The sequence below is a fragment of the Lucilia sericata genome, unplaced genomic scaffold (genome assembly GCF_015586225.1).
Source record: "Lucilia sericata isolate MDLA Ls3-8-SP2 unplaced genomic scaffold, ASM1558622v1 Contig000622F_arrow, whole genome shotgun sequence".
NCBI classification, from domain to species: Eukaryota; Metazoa; Arthropoda; class Insecta; order Diptera; family Calliphoridae; genus Lucilia; species Lucilia sericata.
Window position 1 is genome coordinate 132,342 of NW_023994628.1, and position 16,801 is coordinate 149,142.

Below are 16,801 nucleotides of genomic sequence, written 5' to 3' on the forward strand. Positions count from 1 at the left end.
GTCTAGTCTATAGTCTAGTCTATAGTCTAGTCTATAGTCTAGTCTATAGTCTAGTCTATAGTCTAGTCTATAGTCTAGTCTATAGTCTAGTCTATAGTCTAGTCTATAGTCTATTCTATAGTCTAGTCTATAGTCTAGTCTATAGTCTAGTCTATGATGTAGTCTATAGTCTAGTCTATAGTCTAGTCTAAGTCTAGTCTATAGTCTAGTCTATAGTCTAGTCTATAGTCTATTCTATAGTCTAGTCTATAGTCTAGCCTATAGTCTAGTCTATAATCTAGTCTATAGTCTAGTCTATAGTCTAGTCTATAGTCTAGCCTAGTCTATAGTCTAGTCTATAGTCTAGCCTAGTCTATAGTCTAGTCTATAGTCTACTCTATAGTCTAGTCTATAATATAATCTACTGTTTAGTCTATAGTCTAGTCTGTACTCTAGTCTATACTCTAGTCAATAGTCTAGTCTATAGTCCAGTCATTAGTATAGTCTATAGTCTAGTCTGGGTGGACGGACTGACGGACCTCGCTTAATTGTGTTTTCAGCAGACAGACAAAAGTTAGAGATAGCTACATTTGCTTCTATACCCTTCATATCCTTAAAGTACTTTCTTATCTTGACATCACATTAAGTATTTAATAAAACTCAACTTTACATTCTATTCAAATACAAATTATTAATTTGATATTGATAATGTTCTTGTTGCTGCTGTTTTTTATTGTTTGAATCATTGTTTATTTGATTTTTGCTTTGTACGCATCAATCAATTAATTGAATCTTTGTTTTATTTGATTAATTTGCGATAAACGCAGAATGAAAAGAAAATAATTGAATTGATTTGTATTGAAATGAATGGTTGTCTTCGCACTCTTCATAAAATATATTATTTGATTTATTAATTTATGAATAACGTGTTGGAATTTTCCTTAAATTTTTTACGAATGTGTGTCTGTCTGTCTGTTTGTATTTCAATGTGTAACAAACAAAGATTTTTTTGTGTAATTTTTCCTTTCAGTAATTGTAGCTGTAACTTTGCTATATAGTTTTTTTTGGATTGATGTTACTTTTTGACATTTTTGTTAATGAATGTGAGTATTGAGTTTGTGTGTATGTGTGTGTGTGTATGTTTGTAACCATTTTACTTCAATGATTTTTGAAAATTAAATGCAAATAAGGAAACTGTTCCACGGAAATGTTTAAACACTTTGTTTTTATATTTCGTTTCATTTTTGTTGTTGTTGTTGTTGTTTTCAACATAAAAATGAAACATTTCACTTTGATTGATACGCACCGTGAATTTCAATAATTTTATTTGAATTTTTGTTTTTTGTTGTTTTCATTTTGTTCATTAAAATCTACATATATGTTCGTTTCGAGTAAATAAATTGGTAACAGAGTAATGTTACAGTTTGTTTAAATGTGTGCGTGAGTGTGTGTTAAATACAATTAAAATACTCATACTTAACATGATGCACCAGAAATTTTTATTCCATTTCAATTTGTTTGAAGTTTTATTTTACCATTTTGGTATTTTCAACATTCCTTTTGCATCCAATAGTTAATTATAAAAGATTCTAGGGAATTCAGTCTATTACACAGAACCGATTATTAAACATTAATAGCTTCAAAGGATTTTAAATGATAAATTTTTAAAAAATATTATTTTTAAATTATATGCATTTTTCCGTTATTCAATTGAGTACTAAACACTTTACACGACTTTTACTTTAGAGTCCCTGGTAAGCCTAGGTCTAGAAATTTTAAAACGCCTTGAATCAACATTTCCCTTAAAATATCAACCACATACTCCATTTTTAATCATTAGGAAACAAATTACAAATTCGGTTTGGTCTCCCAGAACTGCTGGTATATTAGTACAGTTCATTAAGTAGTTAATTAATTGTATTAACAAATAAAAGGTTAACTAGTAAATAAGCCAGGATGTTTATTGAACTTAATGGATTTAGTTATTTTAAAACAATGCTTATTAAAATTAATTAGATATTTTAAATTGTTATTTTCTTTATAAGGATTTTCTTTGTTTAATATAATCATGGGAAGATTGCTTTCTACGAACCAAAAGATTCAACTAAATTTCATTGAAATGTTTAGAAACGTTTATTTTTGGATATAATTCGGTATCTTTGGAACTATTGGATATATTGTAAAGAAATTTTACATTTTTGGAGCTGAGGTTTTTTCGAGTTGTAGGTAATCGAGGGTGGAATTGGGGACAGTGGCAGGCCTCTCAAAGTTGATCACCTCGAGTACTAAATTTAAAAAGAAAGCAAGTAAAAAAATATAGTGGGGCGAGGTGAAATATATGACCGAAGCCATTTTCAATAGGCTTCGTCTCCGGTACAAGATCATGTGCTAAATAACATTGAGTTATCCTAAAAATTGCCACCTGTAGTTTGATTACTATGTTTACAAGCCCTATTCGGGGGTTCAGTTGTATGGGGGCTAGGTGAAATAATGGGGGGTTTATTGATTTTATCCGTTTGTAACACCTCGAAATATAGGTCATAGATTTACAATGTATATATATATTCCGGGTCCTATCACACGGTGTTCTTTTTCAACCACTGGGTGAGCTTTGTGACGACTCACCATCGCCCCCTCAATCTTCAATGAAAAAATCAGGTGGCAATTTTCGTACATGGCTAAGCCGGTTCATGTACAAGCACTTTGCTAGAGTACTCGAGCTATCTTATCCCTTAAAATAGTAGCCCCTTTGGGGAAGGACAGGTGTCATGAGCAAGCTAAATCTAACCCCGACAAAGGAAAAGGCAATCACTGGTTAGAGTCAATAGAAGGGGCGTACCCAACATCAGGTGAAAACACCCTATTATATCCTGTCGAGATGGCAACAGCACCGAGAAACCTCTCCGAAGCGTAAAAAGGCGTACTACATCACTACTAGCCTCCAATATATGGAGACTATCCCAATCTTTCACCAATTTTCGCATCGGTTTCATACCTAGATCATAAAGATCTTTCTACGAAATGAGAGGCAACTACTGAATGTTAACCTGACAATTCTCCAGCATATGCTTCCTACTACATGACCGGTAAGAAATACCGATAGGGTTCAGGAATCCAGCATATGCTACTTTGTACACAGACCTGTGTCATTTGAATAGAGAATTAGCCAACGCACTATATATAGGGTATATCAGACCTTAAATCAACAATCTCTCCCCGCGAATTTGGGTTTAAACCACAGCCACTACGTGGATCCCGAAGGAACCTCAACCAACTGACCAGCCAGGACAAGTGCTGTGGGCAACTGGCCACTGGTGGTTCTCTGGTAAAACCCATGTCAAATCATTCCAAGGAAAGGCCGAAGATACATTTGATCATCACCAGCTTATAGTCCCGGTAGACTTGAGGTGCTGGTAGCACCTCTTTACCCCGGGATTTCAATTACATCATGGAAACATGACCCGGGGGAGCTGTTGAAAGCACGATAGAGTCCGAACGGAAAGAAATATTGGTCATAGACTCACAAAGTATATATATTCTGGGTTCTTATTAAATTCTAAGACGATCTAGCCATGTCCGTCTGTCTGTCTGTTGAAAGCACGATAGAGTCCGAAGGGAAAGCGCTAGAGGGTTGAAATATTCCACAAATATTGAAAATGGGCAATATCGGTCCACGCTTTAGAAAAACCCCCGAAAAACAGCTTAACGGGCATAACCGTTTTAAAAGTACGACCCTACCCCCCCCATATAAGGTCCCTGTCATTACTCGCTTAAAAATAAGAATATAGCGATGAAATTCGACACTTGTAAGTTTCTTACGAGACAAAATCTCTCTTCAAAATGTTATGTGAATCGGTCCATAATTGACCCTAGCCAGTAGTAAATAAGAACCTATAAAAGTGTACCTTTTGGTACTTTTTTGGTCTTCAATTGGTACTTTTTGAGTTTTCAATTATATTGAACATAGAAACTCAAAAGTAAACATTCAAGAACTTATGTATATGAAAATCTAAAATGGAGTATTTCCTGATACTTTTTTCTGTAATATTGAACTTAAAAATATGAAATTAAAGAAAAGATGTCTGAAACTGGTACTTTTTGAGATTTGATCAAACACGTACTGTCCTGATTAAACGAAAATTTATAAAAAGATAATTTCTCACACTTTTTCGTTATTTTCATAATATAATTAATAAAAACTTAAAATTGGACACGCTGCTTCTTGTTTGTACACAAATCTGTATGAGAAGAATTTCTATAAAAAGGCACTGTCTGGTACTGTTGTTTTGTAATATTGGGACTAGAATCTATCATTATTGATTGAAAATCTATGAAATATTGAACCTAGGAATCTGTATGAAAATCCATAAAGGGGATTTTTTGATATTGCAGATATAAATAAATGTATATTGGATTGACTGAAAATTTATCATTATATTTATTTTATTCCATTACAGTGAGGGCGGCGAAGCACACTGGGTATAGCTAATATACATATATATAAGATGTTTATAATATGTATATCAATGTATGCGTTACATATCGTTGATTTAAAACACTTTATAATACGAAAATTTCATATAATTTATATGCCTACCAATTCATTTATTTACTTTAAGACACTCTAATAGAGTCTATATAAATATGTACTCTTATTAGAATATATCCAAAAATATTGTATATATTTTTATCACATTTCACTTTTAAGTCGTTTAAGGCACTTAATGGCACTTAAGGAATTCTGTGTACATTTTTCAATGTTTTTGCATTTGAAAACAATAATACTTATTTAATGACAAATTTTGATCCTATCGGAATGTATTTTTACAGATCAAAGAACAAGTACTGAGAGGGGACTTACTATAGCTACTCTGTACTTCCATTAAAGAGAGATGATTATGTCATCCTTTTTGCAATTCAAACTAAGTATATAGTCATCTCCGATAGTCTGTTAGTTGAAAGTTCTATATAATTTAGAGAAAACAACTGGACATGTTGTTGTTATACCCTATATTACTATAGTCCAAAAATATTGGTCCTACATCCACCTTAAAGTATACCAATCGGCTCATAATCACGTTCTGAGTCGATTTAGTCCGTCTGTCAGTTTGTGCGCACTCTACAGGTCGCAATTTTCAAGATAAACAGATGAAATTTGGCTCTTCTTTTGACCCAAGATTAAAATCGGTCCATTATTTCGTATAGCCCCCATACAACCGTACCAACCGAATGTTCTCGTATCACTTTCAAAATCGGCAAAACTTAGTTTTACATGAATCTTAATAATACTGCTGATTTTCGTAATGACCGGGCCTCATTTGACCCTATACCCCATACAAAGTTCCCCTCAGAAAATAACTTGATGCTCAAAATTCACTTATAAACACTAATGTCACGATGATATTCTGCATAAATAACTGATGTAGACGTAATTCCCTCTATTGAAATTTATAAGAATAGGGCCATTATAACCCCCTGACCCCCTTTTAGAAAATCCCTTTTTTGTCAACAAATTGTTAAAATATTCTCGAATTAAGGTAAAAATTTAATTAAATACTTTATTTTTTTCCACCATCAAACAATATGGGGGATATATAGATTTTGTCATTCCGTTTGTAATACATAGAACACAAAAGTATATATATTCTGGGTCCTTATTAAATTCTAAGACGATCTAGCCATGTCTGTCTGTCCGTCTGTCTGTCTGTCTGTTGAAAGCACGATTAGAGTCCGAACGGAACGAGCTAGAGGATTGAAATTTTCCACAAATATTCTCTATATATTTTTGTTTGGTATTGAAAATGGGCAATATCGGTCCACGTTTTCGGATAGCCCCTATACAAGTGGACCCCGAAAAACAGCTTTAACGGGAATATATGTTTTAAAAGCACGAATGTAGCGATGAAATTTGACATAAATAAGTTTATGAAACTTACAAAATCTCCCTACCAAATTTTATGAGGATCGGTCCATAATTGACCCTACTCCCTATATAAGGTCCTCTTCAGAAAATGACTTTAACGCTCATTACTGGCTTAAAAATACGATTAAAGCGATGAAATTCCACCCAAAAAGGTTCCTTGTGAACCAAAATCTCTTAACCAAATTTTATGTGGATCGGTCCATAGTGACCTTACCCCCCATAAGATCCCCTTCAGATAATTCATTTAATGCTCATTTCTGCTGTACAGAGATGAAATTCGACATAAGTGAGTTTCTTACGAGCCAGAACCTCTCTACTGACTTTTATGAGAATCTGCATATGATTGACCCCCATATAAGCTCCCCTTCAGAAAATGACTTTAAAGCTAATTCAGGCTTAAAACTACCAGAAAAGTGATGAAATTCGACACACATATGTTTTATACGAGTTAAAATCTCCCTACCAAATGTATTGAGGATCGATCCATAAGGAAATTACTTTAACGAACAGTTATGAAATTTTATGTAAGAAACATTAATAGGAAAGTAAATCTTCCGGCGGAACGTGTCGGGAAGTGATATTCGATGTAAAGATATTTTATATGAAACAAAATTGGTCTAAAAAAATTTTATGAAAAATGGTCAATAATTAACTCAATCTCTCATATAAGGTCCCCTTCAGTTAATTTGATGAGTAATATCACCCTGATGTTTATAGGGGAGCATTCCTTTTAAGGCATACGGTTTGATGGTGGGTATATGAGATTCGGCATAGCCGAATATAACCTCTCACTTGTTTTTTGATTTTAAATAGAAAACTTCATGATAGCATGTCTAATAGAATTATTGAAGATTTGGATACCCTAGATATCTGGGTTCTTTAGAAAATTGATTTCAACAAACATTCAGACAGATGATCAGACATACAGACAGTCGGAGAAAGCTTAATCGACTTCGCTATCTATAAGGATCCAGAATATATATTATTTTACTGTCGGAAAATATATATTAGAAATTGTATACTCTTCCCTTGAAGGTGAAGGAAGAGAAAAATCGGAAGTGGGCCCCTTGATTGGGGCTTCGGTCAATTATGGACCGAAATACGCAGTCTTTTGAAACAAATTCTTTAAGTCGGATTTATATTTAGAGTTGTTCTTGATGTAACTCATTCCATTAAGGATTCTGAGTTGAGAGATTTCGATGAACATAGTATTTTTACCCCAATGTTACTCCACTTTTCTTTCCCACTGTTTAGTGTGTTTATTTAAATTTCAAATTTAATCATCCTTGTTGCCTATAAAATAATTAAAATTATTATTAAAATATTGAAAGAAAAATCAATAAATGCCATGAGTCTGTCGTTAAATTATTCAAATTATTTTTATTTATTTAAAAATGAAAATGTTTTTTATTATAAACAAAAACATTTGTTCACATGTATTCACCTGTAAAAATAACAAAAAAATATGGAATGGAATGTAATATATTCAGATACTCACTCGCGCAGTTAAAAACAGTTTTTGACCAAAAATTATAAAACAATACAAAAAATCAATATTTATTTCACTAAAATGCATATCATTTTTTGTTTTCATTTCACAGTTTAATTTTTTTTTTTTTGGCGAAATTTCTTTTTTTGGGAAAAGTTCAGTAAACTTGAGTTTCTGAAAATGTTTGGAAAAAAACCAAAATCAAGGTGTGGTTTTCTTTTTTGTAACCAAAAAAACCGAAAAATAATATCGAAAAAGGATTTAACCGCTTAACATATCTTTCACTTGATCTAAACTCATTAAAATTCTTCAGAAAAAAAATGTGAAAGAAACTTCAGTCATATGTGATCGTTCAATATTGTAAAGAAATGAGAATAACTTTACGAGCTTCATAAGTTATATGATATGTCTGTCTGTCGTCTTTTCAAGGTTTTATTTCGATTTTTCATTTATTTGTTTTCCAACATTTTTTCGGGGACATATTTATGGTCTGCAGACCGAAATATTTGTTAAATAATTTTGTTTATTTATTACGAGTATTTTTGTATTTTTGTAAAATATAATATTTATTCTTTTGCAAACAACTAAAGCAATTTATATTGAAAAGATGGTTGTTGTTTATTATTATTATTATTTTTTTGTAAATTTCAATTACCTTTACTGCGATACATATTGTTTGAGAACTGTAAGTCTGAATTTTTCTTTCGTTTGATTATTCAAATCACGGCCCATTCACCGCTGCACGTATTAATGACCCTGCTGTGCAAATATTTTTTGTTGTTGTTTTACAGACGACAAAAAAAAACATTACTCGTATTTAAGCATTTGATGGCTTAAGCCTGGTTTTATTTAGATGTTTAAGTTCATTTAAGCGTAGGCCTGCCTTTTTTGTAATATTTTTTTTTTTAATTTCTGAAAACAATTGTATTTTTTTTTGTATATTTTTTTGTTATTATTAAGTATTTGTTGAAAAACAATCATTTTAATGGTGAATATGATGTAAATCATTTCGGCGACATGTTAACAACGAAATTGTTGTTTAAATATTTTTCTTTTCTTGAATATTTAATAATTAATGGGAATTGTTACATAAAAATGCAATATTTTAGTGGGAACCAATTAATATATTTATTAAAAAAAGGAGTAGTGCGCCAATTTTTATACCACATCACTTTAATATACTGGTAGGTTAGTAGTTAGTGTTCTAGTCCGTTAGACCGGAGGTTATAGGTTCGTTTCCACCATAGAAACAGGAGCGATAACAAGCCCGCTGGAGGCATAAACGAATTGCTCCTGAGTCAAAGTTTTAGATAGATAGATAGATAGATAGATAGATAGATAGATAGATAGATAGATAGATAGATAGATAGATAGATAGATAGATAGATAGATAGATAGATAGATAGATAGATAGATAGATAGATAGATAGATAGATAGATAGATAGATAGATAGATAGATAGATAGATAGATAGATAGATAGATAGATAGATAGATAGATAGATAGATAGATAGATAGATAGATAGATAGATAGATAGATAGATAGATAGATAGATAGATAGATAGATAGATAGATAGATAGATAGATAGATAGATAGATAGATAGATAGATAGATAGATAGATAGATAGATAGATAGATAGATAGATATAATTACATTATGGTTTCCCAAAGTCAAAGTCAAATCCAAGAAGCGAAGAGGTGATCACCAACTCGCTGGAAGACGATTTAATTGATGTCTTTGATGGAGGTTATCCAAATAAACATCAATTGAATCGAGAGGACTACCCACGCTCTGATGACTAAAATAAACATAGCTAATCTAGGGACCTTGGACATTCGATACAATTTTAATCATATTAAATCATGCAAATTTTCAACTTTTCTACGCTGGTACAGGGTCTTGCCCGAGAACATGTCTTTTATGTCATAAGAACTTCTGTTTTTCCTCTCGACAGGATTACCATATCGGATACAACAGTACTGAAGTTTGGAAGAGCTTATAAACGAAATTCAGGATTAGAGAGTTTCTCCTCTTCAGACCATCGGTACAAATGATTCAAAATACTGCGGCTACTACCAAAGCTGATAAAGTTTCGGAATAAAAACCCGTTTAGGACACTTTTAAATGTCGAAATTAAGAGGATATAGACGCCAAAGTTGAAACGTTTACAAATGCTCTGGTTGAATCGATTGAGGACAGCCTTGGGAAGACTCTTCGCAAATCTATTTAACCGGTCACGCCGTAAAAAGGCCGCAGTGTACTGTGATGAGTATCGCAGTATACTTAGAGAATATAAGAAAATCATTCGAGAATATAAGAAATGTGAACAGGTAGGTAGCGTAAATAACGTATTGAAGATAAAACAAGTAGGAAAGTATAGTCGGACATGGCCGACCATATAACACCCTACACAATGAGTATATTTTAAAAATGTTTATTTTTCACAAAGAAACTTTTATGTTGAATTTTACCTTAATTCAAAAGTATTTAAGCAATTTATTGATAAAAACAAATTTTCTAAATGAAGCTTTATATAGGAGTATAGGTCAAACATGGGCCGATCCTCATTAAATTTTGGAAAAGGATATATTTTTAAATAATAGTTAATTATGTTGAGTTTCATTGCGATACAAATGGTTACAAGTCAATTTTAGACTTTTAAGACATTTTTTGAAGGGGGTTTGTAGGGGGGCTAGGGTCAAATAAGGGCCGATCATTACGAAAATCTGCAGTGTCATTTATACTCATATAAAACTTATTTGTGCCAATTTTTAGAGAGATAATAGTATATTTGACGTAATTATGGCATAAAAAGCCCAAATCGGGAGGTACGGTTGTATGGGGGCTAGGTGAAATAATGAACCGATTTCAACCATTTTCAATAGGCTTTGTCATTGTGCCAAAAAACATGCTTGGTCCAAATTTCATCAAATTACCTTGAAAATTGCGGCCTGCACCATGCGCACAAGGTTTACATGGACAGCCAGCCAGCCGGACAGGCGGACGGACGGACGGACATGTCTTAATCGACTCAAAATGTGATTCTGAGTCGATCGGTATACTTAAAGGTGGGTGTAGGACCAATATTTTTGTGTGTTACAAACATCAGCACAAACGTATAATACCCTCCCCACTATAGTGGTGTAGGGTATACAAATTCCTATTCAAAACTCATGTCCAACCGGAATCTATGATCGATGACACGGGCAGAAGGCTGGAGCATATGGAGGAGACAATGAAACTCTTAATGGACTCTCATTTCCGATCATTAACCGATATTGGAGGAATGGGAGGTTAATATAGAAATAGCTATTATATCTGACATGGTTAAGGAGACAATCAATAGCTTTGCACTCTATAAAGCTACAGGTATGGATAGAAAATTACATATACATCAATTAAATGGCATGATGCAAGGGTAATATTTATACCCGAACCAGAAAAACCTAGATATACGACACATAAGTCTTTCCTTCTTTAAACATTGGAACGGATAGTCGATAGTACCAAACAAAGACCTCAAGTCTTATGTAAATGGATGATCGGTGAAAATCGCGTTAAATGAAGTTATCCAACCCCTCGATAACAAACCTTACAGGGGTATTTTTCTTAAATTATTTTGCATTATACTAAAATATTTCGTACAATATCGAGAAACAACGAAGCATAGAGCATTTTCAGTATATATATATTTTGGACCAGGGATCAATATTTCATCTATGTTTTGCAAACGATGTAACAAAATCAATATATCCAAATCTCTTTCGATGTAGGTTACAACAATTTCCATATTATTTTGCAATAATACATTCGTTTTCAAAACATTATTATATAATTTTAAAAAATAAAGCTGCAAGCAGTTTAAAAACTGTAAAACGAAATAATTCATCTTATAAAAGTACATGATAATTTTATCTTGAAAAATACATCAGAATAATAACAAAATTTTCCAAATACGTCAGTAAAAATGAAATTAGTAGTTTTGTTTCGTTAAATTTCAAGGAAATTATTAATAATGCCCTATATTATTTAAAGCAAATGAAGCAGTAAATAAAATTTTACAAAAATAACAAAAAATTAAGAGATAAAAAAACAATTGTAAATGTTTTGCTAAATAACAAGCCTTAAATTTATTAACTCAAATTATAAATAATTTAATAATACTTAATTACAGTTTATAGTTTTTGTGCAAAAAAAAAAGGAATTAATTGTTTTCTAATCGCCTCTCTAAGATGATTTGTAATTCAATTAAACCATTGGTTTTTTTTCGCATACATAAATATTACATTTATTTGATTTAATACTTTTATTCTGTTCAATGTCATCTGTTCAAAAAAAATATCAAACGGAATGAAATTACGTCTAAGATTATTAATATTCTTTAACACTTTATTTTCCATTTTAATATATTTTTTAAGATGATTATCAACGATAACAGTTAGTGAATGAATTAGTGTGTTTCGAGTTTGAATTTCAATTTAAATGTTTTCATATTTATAGTTGTACGCATGCGTACAATTGTTGTACTTGTACCTACCTGCGTTGTCATTACTAATTCGACATTTTAACACCTCAAGTATGAAATCAAATCCACTCAACGTACTCAAAGGCGAATAGAAATTAATTTCCTTATATTTATTAATATGCTGCCATCGCCGCCACCATCATCATCATCAACATCGCTATCGTTGTTATTATTAAACATTTTATACAATAGATACTTGTACTTACAGATACGATTTATAGTTGGGTGTATTTGTATATATGTATGTATTTTGTATATAGTGACAACGAGATTGGCCTCTATTTTAAATAATATTTTATTACTGACTGATTTTGTTGATACCATAAATTTCATTATACAATGAAATGTCGGTCACATACTCCAAAAAGTATTTGAGTTCTGGTTCCATGTAAAATTCTGAGGCGATGTAGAAGTCACCTTAGGGTTTTGAGCCGAAAGCCTAAGGGAATAAGATTTTAAAAGTTGAAGTTTTTCCAATCTCCTGTAGAGTGGATCCCCAGCCAGCGAATATGAGGAAGTGATAGACATTATATATACATCGTGATGTAGAGTTCACGATAGGGCTTTGAGCAGAAAACCTAAGCGAATAAGATTTTAGAGGTTGAAGTTTTGCCAATATTCTTTAGAGTGGATCCCCAGCTAGCGAATATGAGGAAGTGATAGATATTTTATTCTTGCATTCCCCTCGGACCAAAAGTTGACCCGCAATAGTGACCAAACAAAACAAAATTTAGATATAAACAGGAATGTATAGTTATGGCCGATCATACGATGAATGTTATTTACGTAAAATTTATAACTGAATTTTGACCTTAAAATAATTTTCTGAAGGGGACTTTGTATGGGTGCTAGGGTCAAATGAGGCCCGATCATTACGAAAATCGGTAGTATCATTTTGCCAATTTTGTAAATATATCAGAACATTTAACATAATTATAAGCTTAAAAGCCCTATTCAGCGGTACGGTTGTATGGGGGCTAGGCGAAATAATGGATCGATTTTAACCATTTTCAGTCCTTGGACAGACAGACGGACAGATGGGCAGACAGTCAGACGAGCATAGAGTCATATTCTAAGTCGACTGGTATACTTAAGGGTGGATGTAGAACCGATATTTTTGGACCATTTTCAGTCCTTGGGTCGAAAGGAAAGTATGTGCCAAATTACATCAAATTATCTTGACAATTGCGACCTGTAGCGTGCGCGCACAAGGTTTACAAGGATACACGGACGGACAGATGGATAGACAGTCAGACGGACAGATGAGCATAGAGTCTCATTCTAAGTCGATTGATATACTTAAGGATGGGTGTAGGACCGATATTTTTGGATGTAACAAACATCAGCACAAACACATAATACCCTCCCCACTATAGTCGTGAAGGATATAAGTAGATAAATAGCTTTTAGCAACCTAAAGACATAGTTCATTTCAACGTTCCATTCCGAGATGAATCAGCCAATTCGGGTTTTTTCATAGAAAAGCCTAAGGGTAAAGTAACGGTCAAATTAATGACTTTTACAGGTTTCCGTAAGCTAAAAATGAATCAGCTAATTTATCGTGGAATGGAACTTAGAAACTAACTTTTCCTTTTTAATACGGGTGAGGGTTTCGGTTCTAAGTTATCAAATGATAATGCCAAAAGTATCATACGCACAGTGGGGCAGAATGGAAATTTTTTGGAAATAAATCTGGCATTTCTAAACGGCTGATCCGATCGGGATAAAATTTGGCGTGAGCGTAGCCAAGGAGTATTCGAGTTTAAGTTTTGAAGATGAACCCTGCAGATGCCCCAGGGACGGCGCTGTGGCGGCTCAAAGTAGGGTACCTACGACATGTAAAATTTTTAAACTCGTGCCATTTTTTTGTTTTTCACCCAAATACAAAGATTTTTATATTTTGTGAAAGCGCTCGACGAGATCTTGAAAAAACATGCTTGGACATACTACTTATCTCTTATAATATCCGAGTTATAGGCATATAAAAATTTAGTGATACAAAATTTACCATACCTTGGTCCGCCTTTTTTTGAATACCGGGCGTAATTTTGGACCAAATGGACTCAATTTTTTCTTGTTAGTTAGACAACAAAATTTCCAATAATATACAAAAAATTTCAGATCAATATTGTTTACAGATCCAAAAATATACGTTTTTTAATTTAAAAATTCAAAAAATTTTAGATTTTTGGCATTTTTTTCCCAAAAATGTGTCTTAACTCTTTTATTAATAAAATAAAATTTTTATTAAGAACATATAACAATTTTATAGTTTTCTAAAAGGTATCTTTACGCAGAACGCTTTGGCGTAAAAAACTTGTCCTATTTTTTGAAAATGTTGCCACTGCGTCCTTCCGAATATGACCTATTTTTTATCAAAACTTCAACTTTGGGCGACATGTTCTAAAATCCCAAAGCTGGGATCAGGAAACTGAAAGCAGTTTTGGAAACCTCAATATGTTTTCTATTTACTCCAAAAGTATTTTCCCAGCCCTGAAAGAAATGTGGACCCTATGGGCAAAAAAGTAAAAAATCCCATTTTTGGGATTTTCATTCCTATTTTTGGGAATTGCGGGATGCCCTTTGACCTTTTCAATTTTTTTTTTGCATATTCTTATTTGAAATGACAAATTTAACAAGCGTTGAAAATTTCATTGAGTTTTGTTCATAAATAAAGATTTTGTCATATATTACATATTTGTTTAATTTCTAAAACTATGATTTATATCAAAATTTTAATAGGATCGCAGATAGCTACAACAATTTAGTCCATATTTATCCCTTAATATAATTTTTTAGTTAGATATGGAAATTCTCGACCCTTTACAAAAAATTTCAAGCCAATATCTCAATTACATTCAAAAATATGTTCATTTAAACCTGTGTCCTTTAATTTCATCTTTTTCATATTTTAGTATTAAGTATGACAGAACATACATTTGGTGTTGAATAAAATATTTGGACAATTTTTAAAAATTATTTAGTTAATTATTTTATTATAATATTGTATATAAAATAAAAAAATTATAATTTTATTATGAGCCACGCACAACAACACCTAAATCACCCCACACAAATTACCTTTCCCGCCCACCGAAATATAAAACACAATTTAATACAATATCATCAGTTAGTATAATAGCTTTTTTTATTTGAACTGTTTATCTTAAACATAATACAATTAATTCTTACAACCTACTTATATAGTTAATTCCTAACACTACTTATTTTCTATAAAATAATCTGTCATATCGGTATACATATCCAGAAGGTAATATAAGTCCTTTAAATCTTCCTTGTTTTGAGATGATAGAGTTTCATAACAAATCCATCTTTTTCGCATAGTTGAAAGAACAGGATCAGAAGATAGAAGTAAACTATTAAAAATATCTTCATTCTGTGATTGCCTGGAGCATTTTCTTGAGCTGAATAGTTGAACATGCTTAAAATCTCGATTCCTCGCTTCCTGGGCTTCTTCTGTTAACTCTCCAAGTGGAAGAATATTCGATTCAATTATTATTTGACCATGACACAATACTTTGTGTACTGTTGGTGTTAGTTCCCTCCATGGATACAGAGATACAAGTAATTTAGAAATTTCAGATGTGTATTCCCCAAATTGATTTTCATTAATTTTATGTTTACTATTCAGTGCCATTAAAATAGTTTTAACTCTTCGAAGCAACTCCTTGTCGATTCCAGTTATTTTTGAAGTAATTTCAAAATCACGAAAAAACCTTCTCGACGTATTACCGTCATTTGTACTACCGCAACTTGAAAGTGGTTTGTCGATGTTTAATCCCATCTGAACTTTAAATTCTTCTTGGATTCTGCTTTTTTCCGCAGCTCTCAGTTCTTTCAATTCTTCATTATTTTTTGTTGATTTAGTAGGATAGTTTGTTTTTTTTTTCCTGGATCGCCTTGTATGATGGTAATATATTGTGTCCTTTTTCATGCAGAGCTTTCCTTAATATTTGGTACTTATTTCGACTGAGACCCAGTTCCAACATAAGCGCTATTGCTTCCTCTTCAGTAAAACTTGATTATGATGTTGGAGTTGGTATACTTTCCACAATTCGCTTAAGTCGTTTTGGTGATGCATTAGGAAGAATAGTTGCAATATGTACGACATCCATATGTTGGTTTTCCTTTTTCAGCATTTCGTTAAATGTATCAGCAATTTCCTCATTTGAGATTGAAAAAAGTTTTTGTGTGACCCTCTTTTTTTTTACCTTGAACATAAGTCTTCGTATGACTTGCAAGGCGCTCCTATTGATGTGTTGTAAGTTGAGATTTCCGTAGTAGTTTCCATCCAACTACAAAATTTTAATCGAAATTTCTTTTGATTTCCATCCACAGACTTACTTTTTACATCAAAAAGTTTCAAAAAGTTTTCAATTTTTGATATGCCTGTTTTGTCTACTATATGTAGTTTTTATATAATTTGAAATGTCTTCAATTATTTCTGGCCCTTTTGAAGATATACTCCATAAAACGGAACACAACTCTTCGTACTTTAATGTAATCTTCATTGTAGATTTATTAAATATGGTACTTAAAATCTGAGAAGTTTACTTATATACCAATTCTTGTCATTTCCGATACAGGTATTCCAAAGTAAAAAATTACGAATTGTCTACCTATTAACATTTAGGACTATATTACTATAACCTGTAATTCAGTCATTGATATTTCTTATTAGTGAATGAATCGAAATTATCATTACCTGTACATTTTTACCTACATGATCATAAACGAAACAGAACGAAATGATCTGTCGAAAAAATTTAGGTAAAAAATAGTTATAAATTTTTGAAAATTTAAGCATAATAGGACCTTTCAATTATAAGGATAAGCAAACAAATAGAAAATAGGTAAATAT